This window comes from Hemicordylus capensis, chromosome 4 (genome assembly GCF_027244095.1).
Source record: "Hemicordylus capensis ecotype Gifberg chromosome 4, rHemCap1.1.pri, whole genome shotgun sequence".
In the NCBI taxonomy this organism is placed as follows: domain Eukaryota; kingdom Metazoa; phylum Chordata; class Lepidosauria; order Squamata; family Cordylidae; genus Hemicordylus; species Hemicordylus capensis.
In genome coordinates, this window is record NC_069660.1 from 104,506,992 (window position 1) to 104,534,880 (window position 27,889).

Sequence of the window (27,889 nt, forward strand, 5' to 3'; positions counted from 1 at the left end):
AGTGTTATTACTACATTATATACCACCAACAGTGACACTCTGCTCTGGCTACTGCCACTGCTGGAAAAACACTCATAATTCATGTCCCCCTTGCTAAGTTAAACTAGATGCATTGGAACTTGGTCTGCAGTTTTCAGAGTCCCTAGTTTGGATAGTACTACCACTGCTAACTAGGCAAAGAGGCACCTTTTACTGTGGTGATTCTCTTTATTTAGCAGGGGGAGAGTAACTGGCCCTATCCACCCCCAGCACAGTCCCTCCAGTGACTGTTGCTGGTGTCTATCTTATGTTTCGTTTTAGAATGTGAGCCCTTTGGGGACAGGGAGCCATCTTATTTATTGTTTCTCTTTGTAAGCCACCCTAAGCTATTTTTGGAAGGGCGGTATAGAAATCAAAACAATAATAAAATAAATAATAGTTGAGCATTGCCTTGTTGAGCATTGTTATCTCCAAGAAGTGACTGCAAATCTAGATACTAGCAGGACTACCAGTGGGAAAGTGGGGAGTTCAAATTAGGTACGTGGAATGGAAGAGCACCTACAGTACATGAAAGCACCCTTTCTCACTGTTGCAGAGTATCCACCCCAACTTCACATATACACGAATGGGGTCTGAGCTGTCAGTAACTGACCAGGAGAGGGATCTTGGGGTTGTGGTGGACAGTTCATTGAAAATGTTGACTGTGTGTGCAGCACCTGTTACAAACAAACAAACCATTCCCCCCCACACACCAAATTCCATGCTTTGGATCAGCCACATTTGCAGTACTGTGTTCAGTTCTTTCACTGTATCTCAAAAGGGACATTATAGAACTGGAAAGGTGCAACTGAGATGATCAGGGATCTAGAGCACCTTCCTTATGAGGCAAGACTGTAGGCGAACCTCACCTTTCACAGACCCATCATTTGTGGTTTTGTGTATCTGTGGTCTGGTAATTGACACCCAACCTCAGCATATGCAGGGTGGGGATTTTAAAAGGGTTAATTTCTGCAGTTTCGGGCTGGCCATTTTAAGGAAAGGACCCATTTTGTGGCTTATTGACTTGGAAGGCCTGTCCAAATGAAGAGAACAGAAAGGAACACAAACTCTGGCAAAAGAAATACAAGGCAACAATAAGGGAGGAGAAAACAGTTTGAGGAACATTTAACTAAAAGCATCAACGGGAATAACAAAAACTTATTTAAATACATCAGAAGCAGGAAACCTGCCAGGGAGGCAGTTGGACCATTAGACAATGAGGGAGTGAAAGGGCTTATTAAGGAGGATTTGGAGGTTGCAGAGAAGCTAAATGAGTTCTTTGCGTCCATCTTCATGGCAGAGGATACTGAGCATATACCTGTTCCTGAACCAGGCTTTTCAGGAATAGCGGCTAAAGAACTGAGCTAACTGAGCTAGAAGTGATGAGAGATGATGTTCTAAAATGTCTAGAAAAACTGCCATGGGGGGAAAAAGCCATTTTGTGGCTTATGAGGGCTGTAGGCCACCTCCAGCCTCGGGGGCGGGGTGCCTCTGGGTACCAGTTACGGGGGAGTAACAGCAGGAGAGAGGACATGCTCTCAACTCCTGCCTGTGGCTTCCAGCGGCATCTGGTGGGCCACTGTGCGAAATGGGATGCTGGACTAGATGGGCCTTGGGCCTGATCCAGCAGGGCTGTTCTTATGTTCTTAAACCCCCCCCATTAAAATTTGTGGAAAAATTGTATAATTGGATGTTTGGAGGGCATTGCAGGACAGTTAAAGAGCTGTGAAGCACGGTAGGGCACTTTGTTTCCATTGTTTCCGCTCTTTCTTGCTGGTTTGTTTTTGTTTTGGGGTGGGCTTTTTTGCATGTTTTAATTCTCCGGGAACCTAACCCCACCCCCCAATATCTGGGGCTTCTTAGTTTAGAAAAAGGTGACTAAGGGGAGACATGATAGAGGTCTATAAAATTATGGGATTTTATAGAGAGGAAAGAGTGGATAGAGAGAAATGTTTCTTCCTCCTTCACACAACACTAGAACCAGGGTTCATCCCAAACAAAAGGGAGTACTTTTTCACACAGTGCATAATTAATCTATGCCATTATCTGCCATGGGATGTGGTGATGGCCACCAGTTTGAATGGCTTTAAGTGGAGCGTAGACAAACTTATGGTGGACAGATCTATCAGTGACTATAAGTCTTGACGGCTATAGACTACATCCAGGCTCAGAGGCAGAATGCCTCTAAATACCAGTTGCAGGGGGAAAATAGCAGGAGATGGGACATGTCTTCATCTTTTGCCTGTGGACTTCCCAGAGGCACCTGGTGGGCCACTGTGTGAAACAGGATGCTGGACCAGATAGGCCTTGGGCTTGATTCACCAGGGCTGTTCTTAGTCGTTCTTAAGTACTCATCCCCATCCCCATATTTCTCTTCTGTCTCCACAGCTAACCAGACAGCCATTCAGCATACACAGAGGAAAACATTGGGTCATTCAATGTGCCATGCAGATCACAAGTGAGCCTTACAGTAGCGGGAAGCCAGTTGTTTCCCTGGGGTTGCAGTTCCCCCTCCCTCCACCAGGGATCCGTATTTACAGAATACATGATAAGCAATAATGTAACAGGTACAGCATTACCCAACATGGGGCTGCAATAAGGGTAACTTTCATTTGTTACATTTGTACCTGTCATGCAACTTTCTCTGACGCAGGGTAGGTGCAAAAGGGTTTTCAATCCTATTACTTTGTTGTGCTCTCAGAATTCTCTCTCCACAACTAAAGTTGCTCATTAAAATCTGTGACTGTTTCAGCTGTGTCTGTTGTGGTGGTGGTTGGGAATTTGTAAAACTAGCACTACCTGTGGCTAATTACCCCAGCTGCCTCCATGACAGGATGCTCTGTGCATACACAGGGAAGACATGAAAATGTTCACCACCTCCACTTGGGCTGTGCATGGCCTTGCTCCTAAAGCTCTAGCAAGAGCTGGGGAAGTCTCAGCTGCTCACAGTCCTCCTTTTTTAAATTATTGCTGGTATGGTGATTAATGTAGAAGTTGGACTGCATTAACTTATTGGACTGAGTTAACATATGCAGATAGATAACTAACTATCATCCAGTCAGTCTGCTGAGTATCATTAGTAAACTATATTCTAGACATTTATATCTTAAACTCATGGACTATTTGGAGCAGGAGAAAAATATTAAGGGAAGAACACGCGAGAGTCAGGCCTGGCTGATCAACTCTTGCCTAGTACTACAGCATCTGGTTGAAAAGTACTCACCATTGTATGCAGCCTTTATTGACGCTAAGGTAGTGTTTGACTCCATCTCCAGGAAGCATTTATCTCCATCTCCAGGAAGCAGGAGTAAACTTGCCATTTCCTTGATAGTTGGCTGTTCCTTTTTATTAGAATGTTGCATGAGAATACCTCATTGAGGGTGAGATGCAGTGTCCAAGGATATTTGACCTAGTATGTTCACACACTGAGGGGAGTAAAGCAGGGGTTTATTCTGGCAGGGGGGTTATTCTTTTGAATATTTATATAAACTCCCTTGTTGAGTGTATGGATAACTCTGATTTCCACCCTACTAAACTAGCCAGTAAATTTATAGTGGTATTGCTTTATGCTGACGATGTGGTCATTTTGTCTATAACATCTGTCGGATGAGAAGAGCTTTACGTAGGCTAGCTCAATATTGTGAAGAGGAGCATTTATCCATGAATTGCCAAAAATCTAAGATAATGGTTTCTTGCTTTAAAAACAACAACAACAACAACAACAACCCTAAGAAACTTGTCTGGAGGGTTAATGGAGAGGTAATTGAACAAGTAAGGACCTATAAATACCTGAGAATGGTCTTTAGTGAAAATGGGTCCAGGAGGGACCATTGTGAGCATGCCGCAATTAATGCTCAGAAAAGTGCTTCTCTGCTATTTTAAAGCCTTTCTTCCATAGAGGTGGCTACCATTTACTAGCTGCAATTAAGGTTTACAAGGCCAAAGTGCTTTCACAATTGCTATATTGGGCCTGCTATTTGTGTCCCGCATACTTTTAAGCAAATGAACATGATCAGTTCAGTTTTTTTGCATGTGTTATTCTTGGCTCCTAGATGTGTGCCAAATGTCATTCTATGGCTGGAGGCTGGTCTAACATGAGTGGAGGCCAAGGTTTGTATGTATGTATTTAACGTTGTGGAAGACGACTTCCAATCTAGTTGGTGTAAACCATTCTGTGATATGCTGGGCAAGCATGGATTTTCTCCTCAATTTTAATGCCTCTGTGTCTTGAGTCTGCCAAAGGGCTTATAAAACAACGTATAGTAGATATTGAAAAGCAAAGCGATTTGACATGAATCTCTGCAAAGAACTTCCTTGGTAGTTTTACAAACTACCCTAAACCAGCCCACTATTTAATGAGCTTAACTACTCTGTCCCAGAGAAGTGCCTTCTCCCTTGCACGCTTTAATGCACTTCTACCAGCTCTATTAGAGGTTAGGTATCACAAAATCCTTATCACTAATCGGAGCTGTCCTTGTGGCCAAGATGTTGAGACTGTGACACACATACTTCTTATATTGTTCATTTTATAGGGATATTTGTATCTGTCTTATCTCCCCCCTCTTATTATATATCCCTGTGTTAATGAATGATGGATATGCATACTTTCAACTAGTTGATCATTGTGTATCCATAACACTGTGTATGGCCAAATTCTGTGTGGCCACATGTAAGATTAGGTCTGAGCTGGTTTGAGTTATTGGTACTATGAAGACCCTGACATTATATTTTGTATTATTTGTATAATCTTTACTGTGATTTGTACTGTCTTTATTTTGTGGTGTTGGGTCAATGACTGTAATAAACTGTCTCTGTCTGTCTGCATGAAGTGGAGAGAGGAAGAACAGTTAGGTAACAAGAGGTCTAGGGACAGTAACCACCAAATATTTATACTTAGCCACATGAAAATGGATGTGTGTAGGGCTGGGTGGGATTATAGGGGCTGTGCAAAATAAAAGGCATCCTGGGCATTAATGGGTCAGTAACCTGAGTGAGATTACTGGACCATATGCCAGACACTCTGGCCATCACACTGCCAGTGTAATGACCAGAGTGATTTGTGTACATGTTTGTCTTCCTAGCTATTTTCTCCAAGACTCTAGCCAAGGGTCAAACCCAGGACATCAGGGAGCAACCCTTTTAGCACTTTAGGGTTCATGTGGGGGCCATGTTTTGAGCTCCTGTCCCATCTATTTCTAAAGCTTTGTGGTTAGGGTGTTGCTTTCTGGAGCAAGGGATCTAAAATAGTTGACATAAGGACTCTGAAAAGGTGGGATTTGCTTTATAGATGCCACCTGTATCTAGGTGAGACTCAAACCCATGTCTCCTGTTCTTGATTGTAATGTCCTTTCCCACTGAGTTAATGGAAAGCTCCCAGTGCTGTAGGGATGTGCGTGAAATGGATTTTGATTCAGGCTCGAAACAAAATGCAAAATGGATAAAACATTTCATCAAAACAACTCGTAACATTTTGAGTGTTCCAGCCATAGGGCACAATGGGGAAACATGAAATACTCCATTGTTTCTCATGGGTAGGTCCTAGGGTCACCAAAGTGGATTGTATGGTAGGGCATGATGGGTGCTACCTACCACCCAACTCACAAATGAAATGAGCAAGCACAAGTTGAGACTAACTTGTGCTATTGTTATTTTAATAGCACAAGTTAGTCTCAAGGCCAGACATGAAACTCATCACAGTAGTTACCAAGAAATATTACACACACTGTGCATTTCTTGCCATAACACTATCTCACAAACAAAACAAATCACAATTTAAGGAAGGCAATCACCCAAGTTCTGCCTTTCTCAATCTGAGATCCAGCAAAACCAGATAGTTTTAGCAACAATAGCAAGAGCATATTAAACTTGGTGAGAAGGAAACCACACAAATCAAACCTCCTTTCCTTCTCTCCTGATGTATCCTCTTCTTCAAGAGAGGCACAGTATACTCAGCCTCCCAGTCCCTTGGAATACATTTTAAAACTTGCTCCTTTGGGGCTCCTCCCCCATCCCCCACCAATGGGGGCAAAGTTGCCCATGCCAACATTTGATTTCTATGTTAGATTGTAAACCAATCAGAAGCCAGTGCCAGAAACAAATTGGCAAGGGTAAAATGGGCCTCCAAAATGGCACTTGAAATGTTGAAACATTTTGAATCAAAATGGAGTTGTTTTTGTTATGAGCTAGAAACAAACCTTTTATTTAAAGGGTGTTTTGTTTCAAGCTCAAAACACTAGAAATGGCCCATTTTGAGTTAAAACATTTTGATGTTGAAATGTTTTTGCACATCGCTACAGTGCTGCATACCGTGAATTTGGCTTTATAACTCTCATTCTTCCTTCTATATGTTCCTCTTCCCTCCTGAAAAATGCTGCTTCTCACAGAGATAACAATATGCTGAACATGCGGTGTGCATGGTGTTATGAGAGTTAGGGGTGTGCACGGAACCACCACACTGGGGTGGGGGGTCGCTTTAAGAGCGGTGGGATGGTTTACTTATCCCTCTCGCCGCTTTCCGCTGTGGCGCCGTAATTAGTAGTGTAATTGGGGCGGCAGGATAGCTCCCTGCCGCCCCTTCCCCGCTGCGGCTTGGCAAAGCTCCCAGTAATGCTTTGCGCGTGCGCACATCGTGCGGTGCGCTTCACGTCACTGACGTGCGCACGCGCAAAGCATTACTGGGAGCTTTGCCAAGCCGCAGCGGGGAAGGGGCAGCAGGGAGCTATCCTGCCGCCCCAATTACACTGCTAATTACGGCGTCACAGCGGAAAGCGGCGGGAGGGATAAGTAAACCCTCCCGCTGCTCTTAAAGTAACCCCCCACCCCCAATCCGGACCACCCAGGTCCGGACCAGTCCGGACCCCTCCCTAATGAGAGTTGTCTGTGTGAAGGCATCGTTGCAAGGCCAGGAATTGGCCAGGAATCGCCCTGAGCCATTTTGGAAGGGCGGTATATAAATCAAATAAATAAAATAATAAATAAATAATAATTGGCCTTTCTCCTGTGATGTATTTAGGTTCTCTGTAAAACTCTCCTACTTGCACGTTACCATTGTAGCTTGTGCAGAGTGAGGCACTGTGGCTGCTTTACAGCTGTGCCTAATAAGTCATGGAAGGAATGTATTGGCTGGGTTTGATTTCAAAGTGGTGTTTGGCAGTTGCTGTGCTCCAATTGACACCTTTTTTGTGAATTTCTAAAAGGTGGTGTCTTCTGTGTGCAGTGTCATGACTGGTGGGTAGTAGTGGAGTTGCCAGGATACTGCAGGATGATATAAGAGTTGCTATGTTAGCTTTTGTTTCTACAGCTCTTGTGATGTTGACTCTGCAGGTCTGTGTAAGCCCTGGCATAGTATCTGCTGATGTAGCAGGATCATAGGGTCAACCTGTTTGTACTCTGAACTACCAAAGGATACAAATTTATTTTTATCTTGGTACATGGTCATACCTACTATTTGTAGAAACTGGGATGTTTCAGCCTTAATGTATGAGACAAATGCTTCAGCCAGCTTTGTGGTATGGAGATGTAGGGAAAAGTTGCATATAAATTAGTTGAGAGATTCTGCAAGCATCACACAAGGAATTATTTGACCTGACAAACATCAGTCTTTGAGCAAGTCATATTTATGTCCTGTTTGTCCTGTTCAACATGTTCTCTGCAGAATCATTTTTCCCTGATGGCAGAAAAGTCACAATCAAGTAGGCATTATAATTATATCAACACGAAAATAGGGTTTTACAAACCAGAAAATAGGATTATGCCCCCAGCTAGCATTAGTAAATTTATTTTCTGAGGTCAATACAGATGTGATATCAAAGGCTTTAATTGTGTATATGGTAATTGCTGCTAGGTAAGCCATAGCCGAAAATTGGAAAAATGAAACCTTATTGATGAACATATTGTACAAGTACAATATGTGCTTGTACAATATGTTCATAAAAGCTAACTCATATTATTTGGTCCCATTCAAACCAGACTACAAATAATGCTTTTTATGTAATTCAGTCAGATTATATTCTTTATACTAATTGGGGAAAATATGGTTCATTTCCTACCCCAGACAATATTAGATTAATCTGGGTTTGTTGTATTACGTTTTGCTGTTTGTTTTTGGATCAATATTGTTTAGCATTGTAAATTTGTCTTAATAAAGTTTTTTTTTTTTTAAGTACATGAAAGCAGGGTTCTGTAATCGTCTATTCCTGCCCTGGCATCAACATTTTGAGTGACTAACTGAAACATGTCTGGTTAAATATGTGGTTATTTATGCTAATTAAAAACATGCAGACTAAACTAGGAGGTGGTGCAAGGTTGGTAATGGAAGAAATCTTGATGTTTTCTGGCAAAGATGACATTTGAATTAGCATGTATATGAAAACAAATGGACAAGTACAAATTGGGAAATAACTAGTTAAGTGGAGAACACTGTTCAGAAGGATGTAGAACACTTCAATGAACCATAGGCTGATTAGAGTTCTGTTATATTTGAGGGCAGGGACATTAACACAAGCATTTATATTATTAATTTTTAAAGAGGGGCCATGCGTGGGGATGTGGCAGAAAGGAGGTGATTGGCTGACAGTGGGGGGGGGGAGAGGGCGGGAGAGCGCTGTGGGGGGGAGAGGGTGGGAGAGCGGTGGGGGGAGAGAGCGGGAGAGCGGTGTGTGTGTGGAGGAGAGAGCGGTGTGTGTGTGGAGGAGAGAGCGGTGTGTGTTGGGGGGAGAGAACAGGAGAGCGGTGTGTGGAGGGGAGAGAGCGGGAGGGCGGTGTGTGTGGCGGGGAGAGAGCGGGAGAGCGGTGTGTGTGGGGGGGAGAGCGGGAGAGCGGTGTGTGGGGGGAGAGAGAGGGAGAGCGGTGTGTGGGGGGGGAGAGAGAGGGAGAGCGGTGTGTGTGGGGGGGGGGGAGAGCGGGAGAGCGGTGTGTGGGGCGAGGATGCCACAGGCTCAGGGTAGGACCGCACAGATTCTCTGTGCAGGGTCAGCTAGTTTAATTTAAGACTTCAGAAATAATAATATAGCTGTGCTTGGTTTCTTTTGGAATATGTGTTAACTTTTTTTTTTTAATGCCAATTTTAAGAATTATGATTCAGATATACTAAAGTGCTTAGAATGCAAGGCATATTGAAAGATGGTCTGGGGGGAAAAATACTAAGACACTGGTTGACATCCAGACTAATATGTAATGGTGAAAGGTTTTGTGCATGCAACAGGAGAGGGCTGTGTTGCTGGGATCCTCAGACATAATTTTGGAAGTCACTGAGGGCTGCAGAAGGTAGCAAGGATCAGTGAAAATTGCTTTCCCTCCATTGCACACATAGAATGTATCTTGGCATGAGCAACATTTAGTCTGGATGTCAGCTGCTTGATTAAGAGGTTGAGCATGGAAGTAGGATTGCAACTGATTCTTGCTGTTGCTAGTCAGAGAAAAGGCAATAGGTAAGAGATGCAAGAAGTATTAAAAAATAAGGACCAATTCCCTAACTTTATTTTAAAAACACCCTCCTAATTCTATTAGTGTGTAAAGGAACAAAATATTGGCTTCACTAGGTACTTGTAAGTAGTGATCAGTTAAGAATCTGTCTGAAATTATTTGGTCTATTTGTACTTCCTTCAGTGCCAGACCCTTTCATGGGAATGAGAATGACTAGTCTGTTTTCTAAGACAAGTTTCATGAAATGTTAATTTGTTAAAATTGTTAACCTGGCAGTACAAATATAGAAAACCTTGTGTAAGTTCAGCTTTGAATAGTGCATAAGGCAATCAAATTAGTTTAAAATTCTTATGTAACAAGGTTGACTCTGTAAGGTGCACTGTGCTTTAAGTTTTCATGAGCTTTCAAACATTGTTCATAACAATGTATGCTAATTCTGCCAGCCTTAATTGCCCATCTGTGCTGTCCATAGCAGAGATAAACAGTAGTGCAATGTTCTCACGATATGGGGAATGTTCATTATGAAAAAGCTGACAGTCGTTGATGCATGTTAAGTTGTGAGCCAGCTTTCACATTTGAACCATTATCGGTTAGAAACTAGTATGGTAACATGGTACTCCATCTAGAAAACAGACAGATTTATTGTAGTCACACAAGCAAAAACCCACCCCCAGGAATCTGCGCATGAGTTTACAACAGCGTTAAAGGCCACAAAGATTTCAATGAACATATATTACTCATGCAAATGAAATTCTTTTTTGACTGTGACTAATTGGTATTGGAGATGACAAATAAAATAGTGAGGTGCTAATTTTTAAAGCTGTAAGCAGTCATGAACTGTTCAAGGGCTTAAGTTTCTGTTCTATTGAAGATATTTATAGTTTATTACCTATAAAGTCCTAAACAGCTTAGGCCCTGGGTATTTAAAAGAACATCTTCTTCGCCATGAGCCCCACTGCCTGTTAAGATCATCTGGAGAAGTTTGTCTGAGGCTGCCGCCAACTCATCTGGTGGCTACTCTGGAACGGGCCTTTTCTATGCAGCCCCTGGACTTTGGAATGCGCTCCTTATTGAAATAAGAGCCTCCCCATCTCTGGCAACTTTTTAAAAGGCACTGAAGACACATTTATTCACCCAGGCTTTTAATTAATTTATAGTTTTAATACTGGGTTTTAAATGGTTTCAATATTTAAATGATTTCAGTTGTTAATTGATTTGATGTTTTAAGTGATTTTAATTGTAAACCATTGAGACAGTCTTGGTCAGCCTGATGGATGACCTTTACCAGGGAATCGACAGAGGAAGTGTGACTCTGTTGGTTCTCTTGGATCTCTCGGCGTCATTCCATTCACGGTGTCTCTATGCTGTTCAGCCCCATCTTTTAGGCTTGTGTGCACGGAACGGTTTTTGGCGATTCAGTTCCCATTCAAACCAAATGCGAACCAACCCATCAGTCCATGAACCAGTTTGATAGAATCGGCTGACAGTTTGGTCTGTGCAGTCGAACCAGTTTGGTTGAGTTTGAGGGGCTGTGCTTGTAAAGGGGGATCTGGTGAGGATTCCCCTTTACAAGCGAAGATTATTCTGTGGAAGGAGAACTGGCCTTGTGGTAGCAAGCATTAATTGTCCCCTTTGCTAAGCAGAGTCCAGAGTCTGGTATGCATTTGAATGAGAGAATACATGTGTGAGAACTATAAGTATACCCCCAGGCGCAGAGCCAACTGAGCAGCGGCCTGCGTCCAGCCCCGCTCGGCAGCCCTCTCCAATATGCCCATGCGCGTGATGTCACGTGCATGGGGGGGCGTGGCTTCGGCTCCATAGGATTGCTTACGACCTCCTGCTCCAACACAGGGCCAATCAGAGACTTCTCCTCCCACAGGAGGGCGGTGCGATCCCCTTAGTCTCCAGTTTGTAGACAGTTGCTACTCGCTCCAAAAGAAAGACACATGAACAGATTACAGACAACTCATGCAATAGGTATCCAGCTTGCACTGTGATCCCTGTCCTGAGCCTGACGGTTTGTCACCCTGAACTTTATGGGTGAGTGTGAGGCAGACCAGAGGACAGGGTGGGGACAGATACAACCCATAGTTCTGAGGAGAATGTCCTTTCAGGAAAGCGCCAACGCTTCATTCTCCCTCAGAAGAGGGTTGTATCTGTTGATCATGGGACCTACCAAAGCTCCTCTCTGCACTGGGTGGGACCTCTGGTCTAGGCTCACAAAGAAACCACCTGCTGTAAGACTCGCCTGCCGAAGGCGGCATATGGAGGCCCAAGTGGCAGCCCTGCAAATATCAACCAGGGAAGCCAGGGTGGAGAAGGCAGCAGTAGTGGCGGCACTCCTAGTGGAATGCGCTGTGATTCCTGCCGGTGTTGGCGTGCCTGATGCCTTGTATACCATCCGAATGCATGAGCAGATCCAGTGGGAAAGTGTGGCGGTAGATACCTTCTTGCCCAGGCAGCCCAGACTACGTCCCCCAGAGTCTGAACAAGCTCTCAGCTCGTCATTTCAGGGCTGCCTGTTAGGATGTTTTCCCCTTTCTCTTCCTCTAGAGAGGGAGAGGAAGGGAAAAACGTTCTATGGGGTAGTCGGAGCTGCCTGAAATAATTAGCAAAGAGTTCGCCCAGGCTCTTGGCTGCCTGGGTGTGGGAGGGGGGAGTTCACTCTGGGCCCCTATGGAGCCTGAGCCACGGGGTGGGGCTCTCTTGGCGACTTTTCCCCATTGGCGGCCTGGGTTCTTTGAACCCTTTTGCCCAATGATGGCTCCGCCCCTGTATACCCCTGAGGGGATTGGGCTGCTCTGGGAAGAGCACCTGCATGCTTGCATGTAGAAGGTTACAAGTTTCCTCACTGGCATCTCCAAGGTAAGGCTGACTCTGAGAGAGGCTCCTGCCTACAGCCTTGGAGAAGCTGCTGCACTGAGCTAGATCGACCAGTAGTCTGACTCAGTATAATCTGCCATATGGAGCTAAGTGTTGTCTAGATGGGGCTGAACAGCATAGAAACACCGTGAATGTGTAGGGGAGTCTTTTTCCAGTAATATCTTTGCATCTAATGGGTTATTTTCAAAATGAGCATGGAAACTGGGGACTATTCATCCCATTCCTTAGGTTCACAGTGCAAATCTCTTCAAAATGTTTTGCTGTACAAACAATAATATATGTTTCTCTAATGCAGCACCCCGTACCCCTTTTAGGATATCTGATTAAGAAATCTTTCAGGTTGAGGCGGTAGCCAGAGGCACCTTCTATCAGCTTTGGCTGATACAACAGCTGTGTCTGTTTCTTGAGATAAACAACCTAAGAACAGTGGCACATATGCCGTTAACCTCCAGACTGGATTACTGCAATGCACTCTATGTGGGGCTGCCTTTGTATGTAGTCCAGATACTACAGCTGGTTCAGAATGCAGCAGCCAGGTTGGTCTCTGGGACATCTTGGAGAGAACATATTACTCCTGTATTGAAAGAGCTGCACTGGCTGCTGATCAGTTTCTGGGCAAAATACAAGGTGCTGGTTATAACCTATAAAGCCCTAAACAGCTTGGGCCCTGGGTATTTAAGAGAACGTCTTCTTTGTCATGAACCCCACCGCCCATTAAGATCATCAGGAGAGGTCCATCTGCAGTTGCCACCGGCTTGTCTGGTGGCTGCTTGGGGACGGGCCTTCTCCGCTGCTGCCCCAAAGCTTTGGAACACGCTCCCTGATGAAATAAGAGCCCCCCCATCTCTGACAATTTTAAAAAAATGTTTAAAGATGTATCTGTTCACCCAGGCTTTTAATTAAATACTGTTTTAATAGTTTTGACATTTTTAAAAAAGATTTTACATTGTTGTAATGTGTTAACTTTTTGGCTGTCTTTTATGTTTTTAATTTTTTCTCTTGTCATTTATTTTGTAAACCGCCCAGAGACGTAAGTTTTGGCGGTATAAAATATGTTAAATAAGTAAATACAGTAGTGCACTGGAGGGGTGGGGTATAAATATTTTAAATAAATAATAAATATATAGTGCCCTGAGCATGGAGGCTCCATTACTAACATGGCAGTTCAGATCAAAGCTTCCCTTTGCTGCTTTTGCATTGCACAGTTTTTTGTAATGTTACTTTCGACTGTGATTTAATCTAGTATGCATTGTTTTACTGGATTTCTATAAACCACTTCTACCCTTCATACAACAAAAAATATTTATATATCCCTTCCTGACAGCCTCGGGAAACAGGGCTGTAGTTTATTCGTTGTTTTCTCATTCCTGGGCAGATAGTCTGTGAATGATAATACAATTCCTCATCTCAGTTTTCACTTCATTTTAGCATGTTTGCCACAGGAGCAACTTGACTGGAAAAAAATAAGACATCATCTCCATGCTCATGGGAATAGTAAGATTTACACTTGGGCATTGGAGGACATTGCTACTTTTGAGCATGACTTTCATAGCGGGTGGTGTGACATTGGTTGTGTCATCTGAACCTGCCAGTGTCGGCATATCCTGCATGACTTTCGGTTCTGGTTGTGAAATCTGTAACTAAGAGTTCAAGTTAGTTACAGATGTAGGGCTCGGAACGGAAGTGGAATATGCGGTCATTGGTGATTTTACACTACACAACCCATGTTGGCATTGCGCTCCTCCCTGCCACTGGAAGTCAGGCTCGCTGCCAAACTCCGGGAATCGGAAGTTTTTTAAGTATAATCTGAAACTTCCCATAGAGTGAGGGTGGGCTGGTTCTGAAGAAAAAATGAGACCCCCCCACACACACACCATTTCTCCTCCTCCTGAAACCTCCCAATAGAGTACTGGTATTATTAATTTTAATGTCATAGCATGTCGAAAACAACAATCTTGCTTCCAAGATACTATACTTAATTAAGGGGTTCAGGTGTCCCCATACACATACACTTTTTCAACTGACAGCCTCAGTATTCTCTGGCTCAGCTATAGGTCCTAGAAATCATAGCATAGGTCCTTCTTGGCTGTTTTAAGAGTGCCTTAATCAAACAGATTGGCATTGGACTGCCCAAGTTTGGGCTAGAGAAAATAACATAGATATTTAAATTCTGCACTCTGGTCTCTACTCAAATAATGGCCTTGGGCTGTGGAAAAAAACCCGTCTATTTATCTGTTATACTTTATACATTGCTGTTCCCCAGGAGCCTCAGAGTAGCTTATTTCTAGGCATTGACAGCTTACAGGGCCAGAGCTGCTTAATTTCATCGCTAGAAATTTCTCATGTACCATCAAACGATTCCCTGAAAATAATAGAAGGTGGAAATATGATGTGAATCATTCTTTTTAAACCTTCTGTCATTTCCCCCAGGAATATACATATTTAAATGGGCTCATTTGTCATGTGAAGGGAGAAGCAATTGACAGTATTTAGTATTTTTTTAACAAATGAAGATATAGAATATTTAACGTCAGCATTTCAAATTTGTATCTCATATCTCAATGTGATTAGAATGGTTGCTTTTCTTGAAATGTTTCTAGCAGAAGTACCGGGGCCAGACTGTTCCGATGTGACACCTTGAGTCCTACTGTGCCTTATGGATTATTCAGGTGATAGTGTTGCCTCTTTATGGGGTGCTTTGTGTCTTAAGTGTTCATCATTCACATAAGTAATATATAGTTATGAAGAAGTTAGCCTTAATACCCAGCATATTTAAGAAAATTGCAGTTGTTTGAGAAATAGGTTATCAGAAGCTATGCCTGTGTTGCGTTTCAACTAAATCAACTTTTAAGTGCTGTTTTCTTGTTAAATGTATAACTACATCCCTATTTTAATAATTTCCCTGAATGTTTTTCGGGGATATGCACCTAAAGAGAGTGGTGGCTAACCAGCTCCAGGCGGTTTTGGAGGAAACAGATTATCCTAGACCCATTTCAAACTGGCTTTAGAGGAGGCTATGGGGTTGAGTCTGCCTTGGTTGGCCTGATGGATGTCCTTTACCAGGGAACTGACAGAGGGAGTGTGACTCTGTTGGTTCTCTTGGATCTCTTGGTGGCATTTGATATCATCGACCATGGTATCCTTCTGGGTCGCCTGGAGAATTGGGGATTGGAGCCAATGCTTTGCAGTGGTTCCGTTTCTATCTCTTAGGCAGATTCCAGATGGTGGAGCTTGGTGACAGTTCCTCTTTAAAACGGGAGATTTTATATGGAGTCCCTCAGGACTCCATTCTGTCACTAATGCTTTTTAACGTTTACATGAAACTGTGGGTGAGGTCATCAGGAGATTTGGTGCAGGGTGTTATCAGTATGCTGATGACTCCCAAATCTAGTTCTCCTTGTCTTCGTCGTCGTCATCATCATAATCAGGAAATGGCATTCACTCCCTAAACGCCTGCCTACATGCAGTAATGGGCTGAATGAGGGATAACAAATTGAAGCTCAATCCAAGCAAGACAGAGGTGCTCATTGTGGGTGATCAGAATTTAAATGGGAGATCAGGTTTATTCACTGTTAAATTAATCAAATATTTAATGAAAAAGTTGAGGAGGAGGGACCGGTTCTATTGCTTTCATCTGAAGAAGATGTTGAATTGCCTGTACCATCCGAAGATGCTTGGACGGAACCAAAGACTTTGGAGTGGGGACAAATCTTTGGGAGGGGACAGATGACAGGTCGATGTTGTAGCCGTTTGTCACCACTTCGAGGACCCAATCGTCAGCAGCTGTAGACATCCACGTCGTGCAGAAGTCTGCAAGCCTGCCTCCCACAGGGATGGCGTCATTGCTTTTTATAATTGACTGGTGTCGTGAAGGCCCTGTGATTAGTTCCTCAGGCACTGCCTCTGAATCGCTGTCTCCACTGATAGCGGCCGGTGCCTCTAGGGTGGAAGAATCGTGAGAAACCCTGAGTATAGTTGGAGAAAGGCTGATTGCCCTGTTGCCTGTAGGGGCGAAAGGAGCGTGTGGAGCCCTGAAAAAAACCCCGGGAGGATTTACGGGCAGATGGCAATACTTTCTTTTTATCCCAGGACTCCACCAGCACCGGCTCCAAGGCCGGTCCAAACAGGTTTTCCCCTGTAAAAGGAGCAGAAATCAAAGCCAATTTTGACTTATAATCCACATTCCACGATTTTAGCCACAGAGCTACGTATGGCCACCCCCGCCACCAAAGCCCTCGAGGACTGTTGTATTCCGTCCAAACTCGAATCCGCCATCAGGGCCGCCGCTTTAGCCATCTTATTAATTCCCTGGCGGAGTTTGGGTAACTCGGGGTACCATTTTTACGAGCTCTTTGGCCCAGAGCAGGGATGCTCTTGCAAAAATTGAATTTGTAGTAGCTATTTTAATTGTGGAGGCAGTGGCGTCATGAACTTTTTTGAGTAAAGACTCACAATGTCTGTCCTCCTGTGATTTGAATTGTTCTTGCCCCTCGGCCTGCACGATGGCCCCGGACACCAGCTGTGCCACTGGAGGTTCTACCTTAGGGATGGTCAGCAGCTTCGTTATCTCACTATTCACCAAATAATGTTTCCTAGGAATATTGCCAATTGGTTTGGACGCCGTTGGGTGTTGCCATTCAGCACATAAAACCCTCATGAATAATGGAGGAAAGGGGACAGTTGGATTCACCACCTCAGAAGCCGGGAACACCTGTTGATCCAACATGGGTGTGGTGCCTTCCAGGTCTGGCATAGAAATATCATTAATGATTTGCTTTGCCTTGGTCAACAGGACCTCAAAATCGGCTGAGGAAAAAAGCCTAGAATTGTTAGGTATGGGCGGAGGAATGTCTTCCTCTGAGAGTTCCCCTTCTTCCTTATCTGAATCGGGCTCAACAGGTAAAGGTGGAGAGCCCTCACCTGAGGATGAACCAGGCCCTGAAGGAGGACAGGGACGAGCTGGTTGAGGATCGGAGATAGGAACCAGTGGAGGATGATCGGAGGGAGGGATTGCTGGCACCACTGGAGCCGGCAATTTGGGAATTTTGTGTACACTAGACCCAGTAGATCCTGAAGAAGAACCCGGGGAGTGCCTGCGCCTTTTCCTGTGCCTTTGAGGTAGGGGTCTGGGCAGGAAAGCGCCAAGTTCAGACAATGGAATGGCCCTGCGTCTGGGGCTGGAGTCTGGTGACGAGGATGATAACCTCTTGGAACCTCACCTGTTAGGCTGCCGTCTGCGATTCCGCCTGGAGGCGGGTATGTTAGTAATAAGTTGAGGGGGTTCTGCTGGGGCATTCTCAATGGATGCATTGGGCTGAGTTGTGATGAACTCCCTTCTGAAGAACTCTCTCAGCCACTGTGTGGCTGCTGGTGAAAAGGGGTCAGTACTCACGCTTTGAACTGGAGCAGATGGCTGAGTGATGTCATTTGTAGCCCCCGTGGATGCAGGCTGCCCCAAATCACTGCGCTGAAATTCCCCTGGTATAGTGGTGTCGGTCACCAATATGCCCACCAGGCAACGACCCTTAAGATCATTTTGCACTGTGGTGTCACTTGGCAACGTGCCCACCGGGCCCCGAGTCACCAAATCAGCATTATCACGCTTCCTGCGGACTTCTTTATTTTTTGTGCCATTTCCCGCCGTTTTTGCTTTAGAACGGCGGCAAACCGCCTGAATCAATAAGCGCTCACTAAGGCACTTGTGTCCCTCTGCCTTAGCGAGGGACTCCTTGCGCTTCTTCTTTCGTTTGGGCGGTTGCTCCTTCAAATGCTTAGTCTTTTTTAGCACTTTGGAGGGTACTAGCTCCGAAACCAACGTCTCCCTAATCAACCCCGCCGGGGCCACGGAGTGGGGAGCGGTAGACACAAGCGCCGAACCGGCGTGAGAGCGGAGAGCGGAGGGATCTTCCCGCCCGTTGCCCAGGGACTGCGGCAACTGGGAAGCCTCCGAGAGTGAACCTTGGAGTAGTTCCTCCACGTGCGAAATGTCCATAGTGAGGACGAAAAATGCAGTAACTAAATTAAAACAGCTAACAATTTAATTAGATCCAATGTTCGCGAATCGGAAATAAAAAATATTATTTAGACTGTGGTACACTTTGGCGCCGAATTCAGATCGGACTCTCCTCCCCCCCCCTTGCACAATGGTAAAGGAAGGAGTCAGGAGGACAAGGAACACACGAGGGAAAAGGACCGGAGACTAAGGGTAATAGACAGAGGACAAGCGGAAAGGTAAAATAACACTAACAGACAGTACAGTAGCGAAACAACTCAGAGCTCTCCCTACAGCAGTCTAGTCCCGAGCGAGACAGAACTGGAACTGGAAGGCAGCTACGCCTACAAAGAAGTCACATGTCCAGTCCTGTCTCGAGCATGCGCACTCCTTAACCCGTTCTGAGGCTCTCCTACCACCAGGGAAAAATTGGTCTGTTCGATTCTGGTCTAGTTGGATCCTTCCCTTCTTTTTGAATAGGAGAAATGAATGCTTCTTGCCAAGAAGAAGGCAGCATACGACAATATAATATTTCATTTAACACTTGGGTCAATGGGCTGATTAATATTTCTTGAAAAGACTTGTAATAAACCACTGAAAATCCATCCGGGCCTGGTGACTTAGGCCTCAGCCGCTGTATTAATACTTTTGTTTCTTCTTCTGAAATTGGTTTATTCAGCAGCTCTTTCTGCAGATCAGTGAACTCTGATATTTGTAAATCCTCTAAATACTGTGAAACCTTCTCAAGACCCAGCATTTCCTTTCTATATAATCTGGTATAGTATTCTGTAAATTGGTCTATCATCTTATCTGTATTTGAGACAAATTCTTCCTCATTCCATATTGAAGTGATGTTTCTATTCTCTTGCTCTTTTCTCAGTTGGTACGGCAGTTAGTTGTCTGGCGTATTACCTTTCTCAACATATTTTTGTCTTGCAAAAATTATGTTCTTGTTATGTCTCTTTTGTCTCTGAGATCCATTTGTTTATGAAGCTCCTTTATGCTATGCCATATATCCATCGAGGGATTCACCTTATGTAACATTTCTAATCTATTCAACTCATTCAATAAGGACTCCTTCGGTTGCTGCTGAACTTTCTTCTGCCTCAAAGCCACTGAATGATTTTGATAGAGAATGACCCTGAATGGTGGTGGTAACTTTGTAAATTCCTGGTTAAAGATTTGATTGGTGGTGTCATACATTCAGACCATAATTTGTAGACCTAACAGTTAGTTAATATATTTGTATTATTGAAGAATCTTTTATATTTGCAATATCACACTGCCTATCATAGAAATTATCAAGGAGTTTAGATCACATACTCTTTCTTATCTTAGAAGAATAAATATTAAATGATTGCCATATTGTTTTAAGTGTACTTTCCCGCTCTGAAATAAGTGCCACTGTTTAGAAGCCTCCTTGTAAAGCATATGCTTCCTATTTAATGGTACCTCTTGAATGAATATAGAAATGTTTGAATTTTAATTTCATTTTGTATCATGTTTTCCTACTATGGCACTGGCTATGGGGGTTGACATTCAGACTCTTGGCACTGCTGCAAATCCGCTGTGATCTCTATAAAGCAAAGCCATATAGTGCTGCTCATTGATCCATTGCTAATGTGAGGTGGCTCTAATAGCTATTTCTGCAGATCTCTGCTGTTCTTTAGCTTTCAAAGTTTTCAAAGCATAATCCCATTTGATTTACACTGTAATGGGCCCAAAATAAGATAATGCCACGAGTCCCTGGGTCAATAATGCCCCTCCTCAGTACTGTATTTAGAACAGTTCTTTCACCTTTCACTATGGCATAAATCGACCCATCCATCATCTGTTTATGCAGCTAACCCTCAAGAGTCTCCATTCTTCAACCCTTTCATATTTCATTTCTACAATGCTGTTCCCAACAACTTCCTTTGCCTTTCAATTAACAGATTAACTTGAAAATGAGATGAAAATGAGATTAAAATGGTCTAGCCTCTGCAAGAGAAAAAGTATCCATTTGAATCCCATTGAGAGGACCAGTATCAGCATGTAGCACCCTTGGACACTTGCTAGGCCTAAGCTTGCTGGGTTGCCATCATTGCTGCTGCCCACTGCTGGTCTTTCACTTATCTAGTAAACCCACCAAGGGGGTCCTTCCCATGTGGGTGAGCCTCCCTGTCAGATGGAGATGGGCAGTGCATTTCTGGCATTTCTGCATCTACACAATTTGCACTGCTTTCTTCCCTCCCCTCAAGGCCCAGTCCCTTAGCATCTCATTGAAATGACATCAAGGGACCAAATAAGACCTCCCATGTGGAAGATGGGCAGCAGTGACACTTCTTTCAGTGCTTCTGCACCTAGAACATGTACCATTTGAACTGGTTTTCCCTTCCATTCTCCAGATGTAGAGACACTGAGAAGCACTACCGCTGCCTACCACTGCTGCCACTGCCCACACAGGAGGTTTCATCTGGCCGGCATACTGGATGGCAATGGGCAGTGGCTGCAAGTCATGGACAGCAGTAATGATAGCAGTGGCGGTGATTCTCTCGGTGCCCATGCAGCTGGAGGCATGCAAGCACTTGAATTGCTTTCCCCTTCCTTTCCCCACAGTGCCCAAGGCTACAGTGTCATTCTGAGTGATGATAGGGAGCTGGGCACTGTTTAAGGAAGACTATGGCAACTTAACTAGTATATGTGCTCCAGCTAGAGCTCACCCACATGGAGGGGGCCCCATGCACGGGGGGAGGGGATTCCACTGAAGGGCACTTTGCCAGGGTCCCCTTTAACATGGAAGTTCTTTGCCCTGGGCAAATGCACCAGAATCTTCATTGTGTCTCCTGTGCTCTGGCAGGCTCTGCCTATTAGAATAGTAGAGCTGTGGTTCAAATTCATCACCATGCAAATTTGTATCTGAAATCTGGACCCTTCAGGGTACTTGGCACTGTTCTTCAGGATTTTGGTAGCCTATCCTCAGTGGGTCCTTGTAATCTGGAAGAAGTGGAGCATGCAAACCAACAGTCTGAATTCTTTCTCTCTGAGACCCAGCATGACAGCTTGCAGCACAATTGCTGCCAACAGCTGAGTCTGACTCACTCACAGGATGGCTTGGCTTCTGAGGAGCCCCCCAACTTTGGGGTCACATCCATGGTATTGTTGGGGATGCTGCTACCATCAGAGACAGGGAGGGGAACCAACAGGGAGTTCAGGAGGAAACTGGCAAGAAGGGGAACACCAATGAAAGGCCTGAGTGAATGTCAAGTGTGAATTGAAATGTGAATGTGAAATTTTATTGAAATGAGTCTGGGGATGAAGGCAGTTGGATGGAGTAGTGGTGGGTTCCCAGGAGGTCAAGCACGAGGAGGAGACTGCCTGGCTAGAGGAGGGCATGAACCCTTCTCTAGCCTGCTCTTCTCCGTGATGGTAATTAAATATATGGACAGTTCATGGGCAGGAAACAGTTGCTCACTGAGCCTTATCGAGAAATCAGTGAAGCTAATCTAATTTCAATCTATCTTTAAACCCAGTCTCAACAGCAGTCCCTAACTCCTGTGCAGTCAACCGGGGCTTGCGCTATGTTATGAAACCCTGGTTTTTTAATACATCATTAGTACTAAAGTTGAGAGCTATATGTTTGCTTTTGCTACTTATTTTGGAAGGTAAAGAATCTAGACTTTGGGGGATGGAGAGAGAGAACAAACTCATAGTTAAAAACTATTAAATAAGAGCAGCTTTGCTCTTTTTATGTTGATATTGCATAGACAGCTAAAGGTGCAATCACTTCTATGTATGGCTGCCAGCACATTGCTTCTTTGTAATGTTTGAATGAAGAACTTGTGCAAGAACTTGCATGGTCTGACTGCACATTTTAATTGGCTCCATATCCCAAATAGCTTAGTGTTGATCTCAGCTTCTGCATACACACGACGCTCAGAGGCGTATCTAGGGAAAATAGCACCTAGGGCAAACACTGAAATTGTGCCCCCTGTCCAAGCATCTGACGCCCATCTTTTAGATAACTTTACCATAATATCAGCTGAAAAATACAAGTCAGGCTCGTTAATCTTTTAATATTTCAAAAACTATTTTAGCAGTGGACTTAGCCAGACCAAAAAATGCTGGAAAACTAAACATTTCAGTATGCTGGGGCTCATGAAATACCCAAATACTATGTGGAGGTGTACTTGGAAAACTAAACAGAAGTGCCTGTCTAATTCTCTACTATGCATTGTAGCATCACCATTACATAAGTTTTAAAAATCAATGGAGAATTTGACTTTTGCCAGATACTCTGTAAATAATTAAAGGATATGCAGAGTAAACTGTGTCACTGCTTGGAATATATTCTAGTCTTTTAGAAAGACAGTTAAAATGAGAGAAAGAGAGCAAGAAACACCCAGTGGGCCTTAATATTAAGGATTTCACACTGATTCAAAGACAAATTCACCATTAATAGCCATATTAGCAAGACATCACATTTAACTCACTTATCACAAGAAGCAAAGTAAGAGCAAATGAATACAATCCTAGCTCATAAGCATCAGCTCAGTATTCACAAGCCCTGATTCTCTGTACATAGTGCCAATCTGAATATGTGTACAGTGACTTATATTATATATTATTATTTTTTTACCTGTAGCCCCTTCGGGGGGCTTCCTAAAGGCTGGGGTTTTTTCAAAGGTTCCTCCTCCCCCCACTGGCCTCTAGGGCCTCGCAGGGACCATTTGAGCATGTGCAGTGGCCATTTTTAAAAATCTTTTTTTTTAAAAAAAAAAATGGCCACTGAAAACAAAATGGCCCGTGCATGCTCAAATGGCCTCTGCAAGGCCTGGCATGACCTAGGGCCTCACAGAGGCCATTTGAGCATGCACGGTGGCCATTTTGTTTTTGGCAGCCATTTTTTTTAAAAAAATTAATCTTACAAAATGGCGCCCCCCTTCAAGTGGCGCCCAGGGCACGTGCCCTGCCTGCCCTACCCCTAGATATGCCCCTGATGATGCTTGCACATCTGCGGTAGCATTTCCATTCACTTGGAGAATGCAGTCCTTTGAACCTAAGGAACAGATCAATCCTTGGAAGTGACTGGAGCTTTCCCAGATAGAAGGCTTTACCATGGGTTTTCTGCGAGGCTTTACTGTGAGTTTGAAGTTGCCCCAAAATACTGACACAAAAAGTGTGTGTTTGTTTTTTTACACCCCAGCTATAAATTGGGACACACTTGAATGTGTGGTGAAAAACCCAAATTGTGTGTGAAGTGTTCCCTGATAGCTCGCAGGGCTTTGGGGTAAATTTGGCCAATATGTGAATGCACATCTCTATTCCAGAGGAGTTGCAAACCAAAAGACCGGTGTGAAAAACGTCCAGGTGAAGCATTCTTGTATGGGAGGTCCATGGGCATATTGGAATGCCTGAGATAGGTACTCTTAACTAGGGATGTGCATAAAACTGGAAAACCCAGTTCAGTTCTAGTCAAACCGAACTGAACTGGGTCCTGTTTGGCTTTGTGCACACCTGAATCAGACTCAGTTTGGCTCAAATTTGAGCCTAGTTCAGGGGGGCTCAAGGTCGTACTGGCAAAGATGAATCTGCTAAGGATTTCCCTTTACCGGTACAGGGGAAGGGGGCCCCAGGGGGCTTAATTAAACAGAGTTGGGGTGGGAGGGGAATAAAAATTTGTGGTGTTGCTGCTGTTGGTGGCCACAGGGGTATTCAGGGGTGGCAGTGGGGGATCCCCCCCACCCCTGCCGGAATGGGCAGGCCCATTTGGGGCCCATTTCTGTGTGTGCATGGCAATAAAAAAAAGCCTCTACACATCTGCAGAGACTTCTTTTTAACTGCCGTACATGCTCAGAGGCCCGAAGCAGGCCTGTCTGATCCAGTGAGGGCGGGGGCTGCTTCTGCAGCCGTTGCTGCCAGGAGCAGCAACAATAAAATGTTTGACTCCCCTCCCACCCCAACTCTGTTTTAATTAAGCCCCATAGTCCCCTGCTTTACTGGTAAAGGGAATCCTTACCAGATTCCTGTTTACCTGATTATTCAGAGTGGGTTCAAGCCAGCTCAACATTGAATACTTTTGCAAAGAAACTTGCCTAGGGAGCAAGAGGTTCCTGGTTCGAATCCCCACTGGTATGTTTCCCAGACTGTAGGAAACACCTGTATCAGGCAGCAGTGATATAAGAAGATGCTGAAAGGCATCATCTCATACTGCGTGGGAGATGGCAATGGTAAACCCCTCCTACCAAAGAAAACCACATGGCTCTTTGGTTGCCAGGAGTCGACACCGACTCAACAGCACAACTTTACTTTACTTTCCTCTTAACCAGGGCTAGAATTGCAACATCTGCTCTTTTTTAAATATTTTCCTTTGGTGTCCCTTGATCTATTTTCCCAGATGTATTTGCTGGTGTCTACTGTGCTGGACTTAATTTCTGGTTGAAGCCTATCCTGAAGTGCTTTCTGTATATTTCCGATCTTATGCACTGCAGGGATGTGTTTATTTAAGAATATTGAATCAAATAAATCTACCATTGGAGCAGAGATCTGCAGAAACAGATACGTTATACAACTACAAAGGAACGCTGTGAAGCTGCAAGATAAAACTGACAGTTCTGTAGACAAAAGCAACTTTAAAATTTCCTATATTTATATTATTCAGGATATTGCTGTGGTCCCTGATTGGAGGCTGCCACCTGGTTTATTTCAAGCTGAGTACAAGAATAAAAGAGATGGCATGTCCAAAGATTAATTGCTGAGAGCAACACTTATAATAGATGTGGGAACATCTATGCAAATGAGACTGCAAATACCTTCTACAGAGCTGCATAGAACTTAAGAAAGCCAGATACTTTCAATGACTCATTGAATGTACTGATCTATCAATACTTTTATGTGAAATATTGAAGTGGATTATGATATTTCTACTCTGACAATAATCCAATTTCCTGACAATCATTTAAACATTAAGTTACAATTTTCTGAGTTCTAATACGAGCCCCCAATTTTTTTATTTTATTTTTAAAAAAATCCTTCTGAATATGTCCCCCCCTCCCAATATTGGTTAGTGTGGTTTATTTTAAGCAAATGCATTTATGATTACACAGATTAGAGTCACACTAGTGCCTGTATAGTTAAGGTGAGGTGTAAAGACTGTACTCCACCATTATATGCCCTTAATATTCTATTGGTAATAAAAATTGAAACCATCCATCCAGTATGTCTGAAATTTGGCACAGAGATACTAGGCAAGAAGACCACTTGTCTAAATTTTGTGCAAATTTGTTGAGTGATAGAGATACTGCTGTTTAAAAATGAATCCTTTAAAAGTTGCTTTTTATGTGTAACAACAAAAAATATTTGTATACCGCTTTTCAACAAAAGTTTCCAAAGCAGTTTACATGGAGAGTCACCTATATTCATTCAAGGTACCCTACCTTTCTTTTTGTTCTTTCCTTGTCCTCTTAAATGTATCTAAACATTCAGTTCCATAGAAGGGTACCTGCTTCTTTTGTTTTGCAAACAATCGAATTAGTTTTTCTTGTGTTAGTAGTCTTTGTAATTCACAGGGTTAATCAAGTGGGTAATCAGTATCACAGCTCTATCCAATGGGCCTGATTGATTATTCCCTGTAGCCATGTTTTCCCTCAAGAATAATGGTTGCTGTATTTTATACCATGTATGTTGTGGGCCAACTGAGTCATCATAGCAGGCTTAGCTGTGTGGTTAAGTTGGCCCTTGTTTAGTGCAGAAATGGTAGGTTTGCTAAACCTCTTTTGTGTCTTCAGCAGCAGTCTAAAAGTACAGTCCTTTGCATGTTTTCTTCAGAGTAAGTTCTACTGTAATAAGGGAGAGGAGGAAGTAACAAATCCCTGATTTTTTTTTGTTTTTTAAAGGAAGATTGAAAACATATAAGCGGAAAGTTGGATTATCCTTTTTAAAAATGGAGGAAGGGAAATAATGGAAAGATTTAAAACCTGGTGGCAACCTGGTGGGGGTTGGGGAGAGAATGGTACAATCCATGTTAAAACTGTGGAGGGAATAATGGAAAGGCCCTTTAAAACATGTGTGGACTCACACACACACACACACACTCTCTCTCTCTCTCCCTATTAAAAAGGCCCGGGGGCAGGGGGAATAAATCTACCCAGTGTGTGCACACACAATTTTACATCATTCCATGAGGAATGGAGTCAGTTAGGATATTTTAAAAAAGAATGCCAAAACTGTTTTCCTCCTACTGTACAAACAGTACAGCAAGAAAAGCATAGCCACCATTAAGCACTGTGGTTTAAGGAGAGAAATGCACTATGCTTTGTATATGATCTGAGGCTATGCTCTCTTACGCAGTGTTTAGAATATACTACTTTGTTGTAGAGCATAGGGAAAGAAAATAATACATATGGTTAAACATGACATAACTTTAATTTAAAAGGCCATTAATTTTCCAAGTTAAGACTAAGACCAGTGTTAAGGAGGTATCTATAATTCTTTCATAACAGTTGCTAATGTACATTAGCATTGGTTTCTAACTGCAATGAACTAACGCTATCTGAATTCCCCCAGAAGGATTTTCCCACAGAAAGAATTACTAATCTATTTCCCTTCTGGGAAAGTTTTTAGTATCAATGAAGTAGAAACTGTTGATTCTTTCATGAGTGGTATTGCAGAGGTCTGCTCTAAAAATTCTTAATTCTGGTACTTACCCTTCTACAAGTCTCTGTGTTGTTTTCTATGTTTAATTTACTCCAAGCATGCGTTTGCAACATTGGAAGAATAGAGTGGGGTACATTACACAATTATTGTTAACTATTTAATGAGGCCTATTGTTGACTGGACAAAGTCATTAGGGTGTGCAAAAAACTGGAAAACCCGGCTCATCTCAAGCTGAACTGGGTCTGGTAGAGTTTTGTGTACACTCGAGCCAGGCCTGGTTCAGTTCAAATTTGAACCAGTTCAGGCCTGGCTCAAGGGGGATGGTAAAATGGTTTTTAAAAAATGAATGACTTACTGCTGCCGAGGACTGTGGTGGCCTCGGGAGGTGCTGCAGTGGCTGTGGGGGTGTGTGTCTCTGGTGGCTTCCCCTTCCTCGGGTCATGCAGATGGCCAGTGTGCATGCGCAGTGGCCCAAGACAGCCTGGGGAGACTCAGGGAGGACCCCACCACACACTGGTGGCTTCTAGAGCACCACAAGGCCACTGCTGCCCTTGGTGGTAAGTTTGATTTCGAGCTAGCTCATGCCACCTCTAAAAGACATTTTGTGTAGATTATGCTCTTAGGGACGTTCAAGAAATTAAATATATGTACTAGAATGTTTCATTAATTTACTTGCAAAAGAGAAGTAAAACAAGAGTTTGGATTTTGTAGAATTTCAACTTCAAACATTATTCATTTAATCGAATAATATATGGTAACTATGAATAATAGTACTTTTGAATCTGGGAAAGATCTGCTTTTCTTGGGAAAATTCTCTTTTGGAATTATTAATCTGATTGAATGTTAAAAATATGTGGAACAATAAGAGTTCAAATCTGATTATACTCAGAATTTCTTCTTTTAAAAAATTCAAACCTCCCCCCCCATCATATTTTGCTG

The 27,889-nt window shown here is 43.5% G+C and overlaps 1 protein-coding gene across 6 annotated transcripts in view; it reads left to right on the forward strand.

Moving 5' to 3' along the window:
- Positions 1-27,889, forward strand: part of PDE4B (phosphodiesterase 4B) — a 442,933-nt gene that overhangs the window by 24,765 nt on the left and 390,279 nt on the right. The gene's annotated exons all lie outside the window — the stretch shown is intronic.